This window comes from Apium graveolens, chromosome 4, assembly GCF_009905375.1.
Source record: "Apium graveolens cultivar Ventura chromosome 4, ASM990537v1, whole genome shotgun sequence".
NCBI classification, from domain to species: Eukaryota; Viridiplantae; Streptophyta; class Magnoliopsida; order Apiales; family Apiaceae; genus Apium; species Apium graveolens.
In genome coordinates this window covers 123,564,432-123,571,995 of record NC_133650.1, presented here as the reverse complement: position 1 = coordinate 123,571,995, position 7,564 = coordinate 123,564,432, and the positions used below count along the sequence as shown (strand labels likewise).

General features: G+C 38.7%; 1 non-coding gene across 1 annotated transcript; it reads right to left on the bottom strand.

Moving 5' to 3' along the window:
* Window positions 1–7,206: 7,206 nt before the first annotated feature.
* On the bottom strand, window positions 7,207–7,313 carry LOC141722452 (small nucleolar RNA R71). The gene has a single exon (XR_012575470.1). It is a non-coding gene; the product is annotated as a small nucleolar RNA R71 (small nucleolar RNA).
* Window positions 7,314–7,564: the final 251 nt, after the last annotated feature.

The window sequence follows — 7,564 nt, the reverse complement described above, 5'->3', positions numbered from 1 at the left end:
TTGATCAATTCTAACCACCTTCTCTGTTTTATATTCAACTCCTTCTGAGTAAAAATATTCTTTAAACTCTTATGATCCATATAGATCTCACATTTTTCTCCATATAAGTAATGCCTCCAAATTTTAAGAGCTAACACAATCGCTGCTAATTCTAAATCACGCGTGGGATACTTTTATTCATGCGGCTTTAGTTGCCTTGACGCATATGCTATTACTTTACCGTGTTGCATTAACACACATCCTAGCCCTTTATACGAAGCATCGCTAAAGATCACAAACTATCCCTTTTCATCTGGTAACACCAAAACTGGTGCGGTTACCAACCTCCTCTTTATTTCTTGAAAACTTTCTTCACATTTATCCGTCCACACAAACTTCTCGTTCTTCCTTTTAACTTAGTTAATGGGACCGCAATCTTAGAGAAATCTTGCACAAACCTTCTATAGTATCCTGCTAATCCCAGAAAACTTCTGACCTCCGTAGGGGTCTTAAGCCTTTCCCAATTCATTACAGCTTTCATCTTGGTTGGGTCTACTTTAATTCCTTCACTATTCACTACATGTCCAAGAAACTGTAATTCCTTCAACCAAAACTTCACACTTTGAAAACTTGGCATATAACTTTCCTTTTCTCCAGATTTCTAAAGAAATCCTCAAATGCTCCATATGGTCTTCCTCCGTCTTGGAGTATATCAAGATATCATCGATAAACACTATAACGAACTTATCTAAATACTGCTTGAACACTTTGTTCATAAGATCCATAAATGCGGCTAGCGCGCTCGTCAAACCAAACACCTTTACCAAAAACTATATTATCCATATCTCGTTCGAAACGCTGTCTTGGGTATATCTTCCGCTTTCATCTTTAGCTGATGATACCCAGATCTTAAATCAATATTGGAAAAATAAGTAGCTCCTTTTAACTGATCAAACAAGTCATCGATTCGCGATAGAGGGTACTTATTCATAATTGTCAACTTATTCAATTCGCGATAATCAATGCACAACCTCATACTTCCATCTTTCTTTTTCATAAATAACACTGGTGCACCCCACGGGTATACACTTGGGCGTATTACTCCTTTATTCAATAATTCTTGTAACTGCACTGCTAACTCCTTCATATCGACTAGCGCCATATGATAGGGAGCTTTCGATACTGGTTCCGTTTCAGGTGCCAAATCAATCGTAAACTCCATCTCTCTATCTGGAGGTAGTCCAGGTATTTCATCTGGAAACACATCGGGAAAATCTCTTACTACTGGAATATCCTCAAACCTTACGGATTCTTCCTCTATATCTTTGACATGAGCAAAATAAGCTTCACATCCTTGACATAACAATCTCCTCATCTGAATAGCCGTTAGAAACTTTTTCTCTTGTCTTTTCTCCTTGAATATCACTTCATCACCATCCTTGGTTCTTAACTTCACCTTCTTACTTTTACACTCAATTTGCGCCTTGTGGTTAGACAACCAATCCATTCATAAGATAACGTCGAATTCTCCTAACTTAAAAGGAATTAAGTCAGCGGAAAAGTGCCGACCTTCTATAATCAAATCACAATTGGGATAAATTCTATTAGCAGTAACTCTCTCTTGATTTTCTACTTCTATAATCAAATTGGGTTCCAGAGGGTACGCAACACATTTTAGTCTATCAAGAATACTTTCAGCAATAAATGATCTAGTTGCTTCAGAATCCATTAACACTTTTACTTCTATTGAGTTTATAATGAGCATACCGACCACCACATCCACATCTTGCACCGCATCTTTCATTGTCATGTTAAAGGGTCTAGCTCTAGGTTGAGCTGTCAGTGCTGGGAGAAGCGGCAGTCCAGCAATCCTAAGAACATTTGCCTTTTGAATAGGCTCCTTGCAGTTTCTGGCCATATGGCTCACCTTTCCACACTTAAAATAAGTTAATTCATGCTTCCTTGCTCCATTTGGGCACTCCGACGAATAATGCCCTTTCAAATTACACTTAAAACAAGTCACATCCAGCTTATTACATCTTCCTGGGTGTTTCTTCCCACAAACTTTACACTCTTAAATCTGAGGTCTACTATTCTTCCCCGTTTTTCCGGTCTTCTGAAAATGATTCTTTTGAGCTCCATTCCCGGGTTCCAACTTTGAAACTTTTGATTCTGACCTCCACCATTCTTACCAAACTTCCCTCTAAACTTTGAACTTCCCTGCTCTTGCTCCGAGCTCTCAAACTTCCTTTTCCTACCTTCATTTTCTCTTTTGCAGCTTCACGCTCTCCTTCCACTATCATTGCCTTTTGCACCAAGGTGGCATAATTCTTGATCTCTAACAGTGCCACTTGACTCCGTATCCATGGCCTAAGTCCCTGTTGGAACCTTTTGGCCTTCTTTACCTCCGTATTCACATACTCAGGTACAAACCTTGATAACTCCGAAAACTTTACTTCATATTTTGCCACCGACATATCCTCTTGTCTAAGATCCAGAAACTTCATCTCCAACTGATCTTGCATATAGCTTAGAAAATACTTCTCCAGAAATATCTCGTTAAACGTTTCCCACGAAAAATCTTTTCCTTCAAGTAAAGCCTTAGAAGATTCCCACCAGAAACTTGCCTCGTCCTTAAGGTAATAACTCGCATACTAAGCTTTCTTTTCATCCTTAACTTCTGGTAACTCAAACGTTTTCTCCATTTCTCTTAACCACGACTGATGTGATGGCCTCAACCCCGGGGTCAGGAGTTGACATCACCAATAACAATAATAATAAACATAATATAATTCAAATCACTAATTATACATAACCACGACCCCCTTCACCAAGACCTTTTCCAGGTTTAAGTATTATTTAGGTTACATCTATTAAACAACCAACTTACTACAAATAATCTGAACAATACTATCTTAGTACAAAAACTCAACAGACCATCTCTGGTCCGACACAACTACCTCAGAGGAGCCTGATATGGAAGGAACTGGAACTCTGCCCTGACTATCACAGAAGAATCTCCTAGACATCTGCAATACAGATATAAAACATTCTGCAAGGGTGAACAATCAATTGCTCAGCAGTACCACTATATGAATAACAAGATAAGAACGATTTAAAGTAAAGCAGTTATAGGAACATAATTCATAATTTGCTAGAAAACAAGTAAAACATGTATAAACATTCATAAACTGGATATTCAAAACTAGCATGCTCTGTAAAATAATAGCATCAATAGTGTGCTATGTAGAAATACCAGAGTCTAATTCTAGCATGCCATTTTCATTTTCAAATCCACTGTATAAATCACTTGTTCCGTTACGGGAACCACAAAGCCAAATTAGATACGTAGTGGATATGTGAAGATAGTTGATCAGGCTATCAACACCAGACGGCTCCATCTGCCATCCCATAAACCTGTTCCGGAACTCAGAGACTAGCTAGGTCTGTGACCTGCTGGACTAATCGGCTATATAGTGCGCGCAACTGATTTAGCCTCTTATGCCACCTCAATAGGCCTACTCTAGCCCCTATATATCCCATATCTGATCATTTTATCCAGTTTTCAAAACACGTGTACCTATCTCATTTCAAAACCATTCATTTTACCAGCACACATATAAAAATCCAGTTCGTAAATCATTTCATTCGAGATAGGTACCTTTCGAAGTTATTTTTCCCCAAAACAATTTGAAAACAGTGATTTATAACTACAGGGGATACGTAACTTAAAACATTTCTGTTCCATTATGAGAATAAAACATTTAGCTATTCATACGTACTGAACCATAAAAGAATGGTTAGAGGTACTTGCCTTGCAGAGCTTTACAACTATTTCTGATTGACCTTGAACCGATTTGGACACTCGACTTTATTGCCTTACTATTTGACTATCCTGGATCCGACCTTGATACTCAGGCCGTTCGATGGGAACCTTGCGGAGCTTGTCGTCTAATCACTAGGTCACTTTTAGTCCAAAACCAACTCTCGGGCCTTCCGACTAGACCCTATAGAGTTGAAATACTCTATGTTAGACGTCTAGGTATGCTTGACATATCCTCTTTAACAAACCTACCCATACGATACCAAATCTCGACTCGTACTTATCTATACTATTATAATACATACAGCAATCACGGTTCACATACTCAAAACTTGACTCGATATCTATTTTCAGAAAAACACATATACTTATCTCTTTAGAAAATAGGGTTATTGGTTTAGGCAAAATATTTTATCCCATCGTACAATCAAGTTTCGTATAAAATATATATGTATTTATGTCACGCCTCCAACTTAAACAGCAAATTAAATATAACTATTACAACATTTTAAAAAGAAGTAAACATAACCAACTCCAAGATCTTACAGTTTAGGGTTTGGAACAGCCCAACACTACCATCTATTACTACTGATTTTAAATAGCGAGTCCTCACACAAAACTACTATCTCTTATTCTACCCGAGCTCGAACATAAGCATCAGCATCATAGGTCTTACGGGCAGTCTGCTTGAATCTAACCATAGCTGTAACACCCCCAAATCCGGGGTCGGGGATCCGGGTTGTCACGAGTTCCATTTCTCTTAATAACACCCAATCTTAATAAATAATCAACTACTCTGTACTGTGACCCCACAATAAACACACACACCACAAGTTATAGTCTCAGAGATGAATATCCAAAAATAATCACAAGTCGTTCTATTCCACAATTATCTGCGAATACACCTTAAAAAGGTTTTCTGAATAAATTTACATTTCTTTGCCATTATTACAATTCAAAATTATACATACGTCTGGTACATCATAAGTTGAAAGCCTAGCCTATTGGTAGTTCCTACCTCAGCTACAGCGACATCAACGCCTATAGGAAACTGCAGAACGTTTCCTAATCGCTTGCGAATCGGGAGCTTGGTCCTGTTCCTCTTTTCTATCTGTTGTTGTGTGATGAAAGAAGAAAGCAAGGGTGAGCAGCAAGCCCACCAAAATAATATGTATAATGATTAACAATATATGAGCCTTCTCATAGTACTCATGAAAGTCTTGGTCAAAAGAAATGAACCAAGTTGATATCTTAATGCGATGAAGTCGCAAAATATTCAGTATATATTGATAAGTGGCATTTTATACCACTTAGAACGTCTTAAAATGGCTTAAATTGGTGTCTTGAAATCAAGTATTTTGTGTATTTGATGCGTTTTTCTAGTGTTTATGCATTTCAGGGTATTAGTTGCATTTCGGAGGAGGAATCTTCAAGAATAAGCCTTGGCATGTGTTCACCATTGAGAGAGGAAAAGAACGGGCAGATTACGGCGAAGAAGCGGAGCAAACCTGGAATTTTTCTAGTAGGGTCCTGCGCGCCCGCGCAGCAATGCTGAGCGGCCGCGCAGCAGCCTTGCGCGCCCGCGCAGAAATGCTGAGCGGCCGCGAAGGGTCGGGGAAAAAGATGAATTATTTTAGAATTCTACTTCTGTTTGGCTTCCAACTTCTATGTAATCTGAGTTTTATGGGACTATTATATAAGTAGATTTGAGACGTTTTCATAGAGAATAAGAAGGAGATTATGTTTTAGATTGTGTTTTGCGCAAAAAGCGAAGGAGATAAGGAAGAAGACCGATTTAGCACACTACAGCGAAGAGGAAGCATATATTCTTGTGATTCTTGTTTCGTTGTAACGTTGGATGCTAGTTTTCTTGCTTTGACTTATTTACTCTTGTGACGTACTCTGTTTTAATATAATTAGTTTAGTTATTATTTTCTGGTGTTGTTTATCATGATTTCATATGAACCCATGATGGCGATAAGTTCTATTATGGGCTAATCGTGATCATGGGGTTGCAACGGATTATTTATGGAATTCTTTAGTTAATTGTTTAATACTTTAGTGTGTGATGATTGCATGATATCTAGTATTGGTTGTGCGTATTCGTCTTATGTGCGTCGCGAACATATAAGATAGGGTGTTAATCTCTTGTGAAGCGACGGTGGATCTTGAGATTTAGAACTTGCCATGCTAGCATAGGTTCATGTACGTTGTGCATGATTAGTGGGTAATTCTAACAGTTTTATTTGCCCTATGTAATCAAAAGGAATAACTTGTGCTTAAATCGTTGTGTTGTCAATTTCTGTAGACATATAGGAACTCAACATAATTGATGACTATTCAACTTCTATCTTAATCGTGGATGTTTGGTAGAATGGTATTAGTACAATGAAAGTTGGCTTTTATCAGTTTCGTGTTATTCGATTAATGTCATCACTGTCACATGCTAAAGGTAATAACAATGGCTATGGAAGGAAGTAATAATGAAGTTGTGATCTCATGAGTGTTTTATTATTGATAAATTGAAGTGTTAATTAAGTAGTTAATTATAGTTAATATTTAATCAACAATTTTAAGTGTTATTATCTTAACATTGAGAAGTAATCATACATTGGTGAGTGAGTTTAATTAGACAATAACTTAGTCTGAGTCTCTGAGGGAACGAACTAGAAAGTATTCTATATTACTTGCGAACGCGTATACTTGCGTGAATATTAGTGCATGTTTTTGCCCTAACAAGTTTTTGGCGCCGCTGCCGGGGACTCGGCGTAGTTGTTTAGTTTATGTACTTACCATCATTGGTCATTAGGACTCAGTGATTAGGACGTAGTAGTTAATTACTCTTTTCGGTTGTGTTTCAGGTACTTTAGCAAGCGTTTATGCAAACTCGTTCTCGTGCTCGCAAGAGGACCTTAGATACAGCTGAGGAGAAAGACGAAGTTCTTGATACTCCGGAGAAGTTAGATTTTGAGGATTCGGATTCAGGAACTGAGTAGAAAGAACCAGTAAACATGGGAGATCGTATTGTTTAAGTTGATCCAGCTCTTATGGATTTTTCTCGACCTAAAATTGATGACATTCAGTCAAGCATCCTTCATCCGGCTATTCAAGCTAACACCTTTGAAATCAAGCCGGGCACTATTCAGATGGTGCAGAATTCTGTTTCTTTTGGAGGAGCGGCAACTGAAGACCCCAACATGCACATAAGGAATTTTGTCGAGATCTGCAGCACTTTTAAGTATAATGGCGTGACTGATGAGGCTATCAAGTTGAGGCTTTTCCCATTCTCACTGAGGGATAAAGCTAAAGACTGGTTACATTCTGAACCAGCTGGGTCAATCACTACGTGGCAAGATCTTGCACAAAAGTTTCTGGTGAAGTTTTATCCAATGGCAAAAACTGCTGCTATGAGGAGTGCTCTTACTCAATTTGCGCAGCAACCTACAGAATCTATGTGCGAGGCTTGGGAACGCTACAAGGAAATGTTGAGAAAATGTCCACATCATAGAATGCCGGATTGGATGGTAATCACTGGTTTTTATAATGGTTTGGGGGCCCAATCTCGGCCCATGCTCGATGCAGCAGCTGGAGGCGCCTTATGGGCTAAAAGCTATACTGAGGCGTATAATCTTATCGAGACGCTGGCTGCAAATGAGCATCAAAACCCAACTCAGAGGATGACGTCAGGCAAGGTAGCAGGTATTCTGGAAGTTGATGCAGCCACCGCTATTGCAGCCCAGCTCCAAGCGCTATCAATGAAGG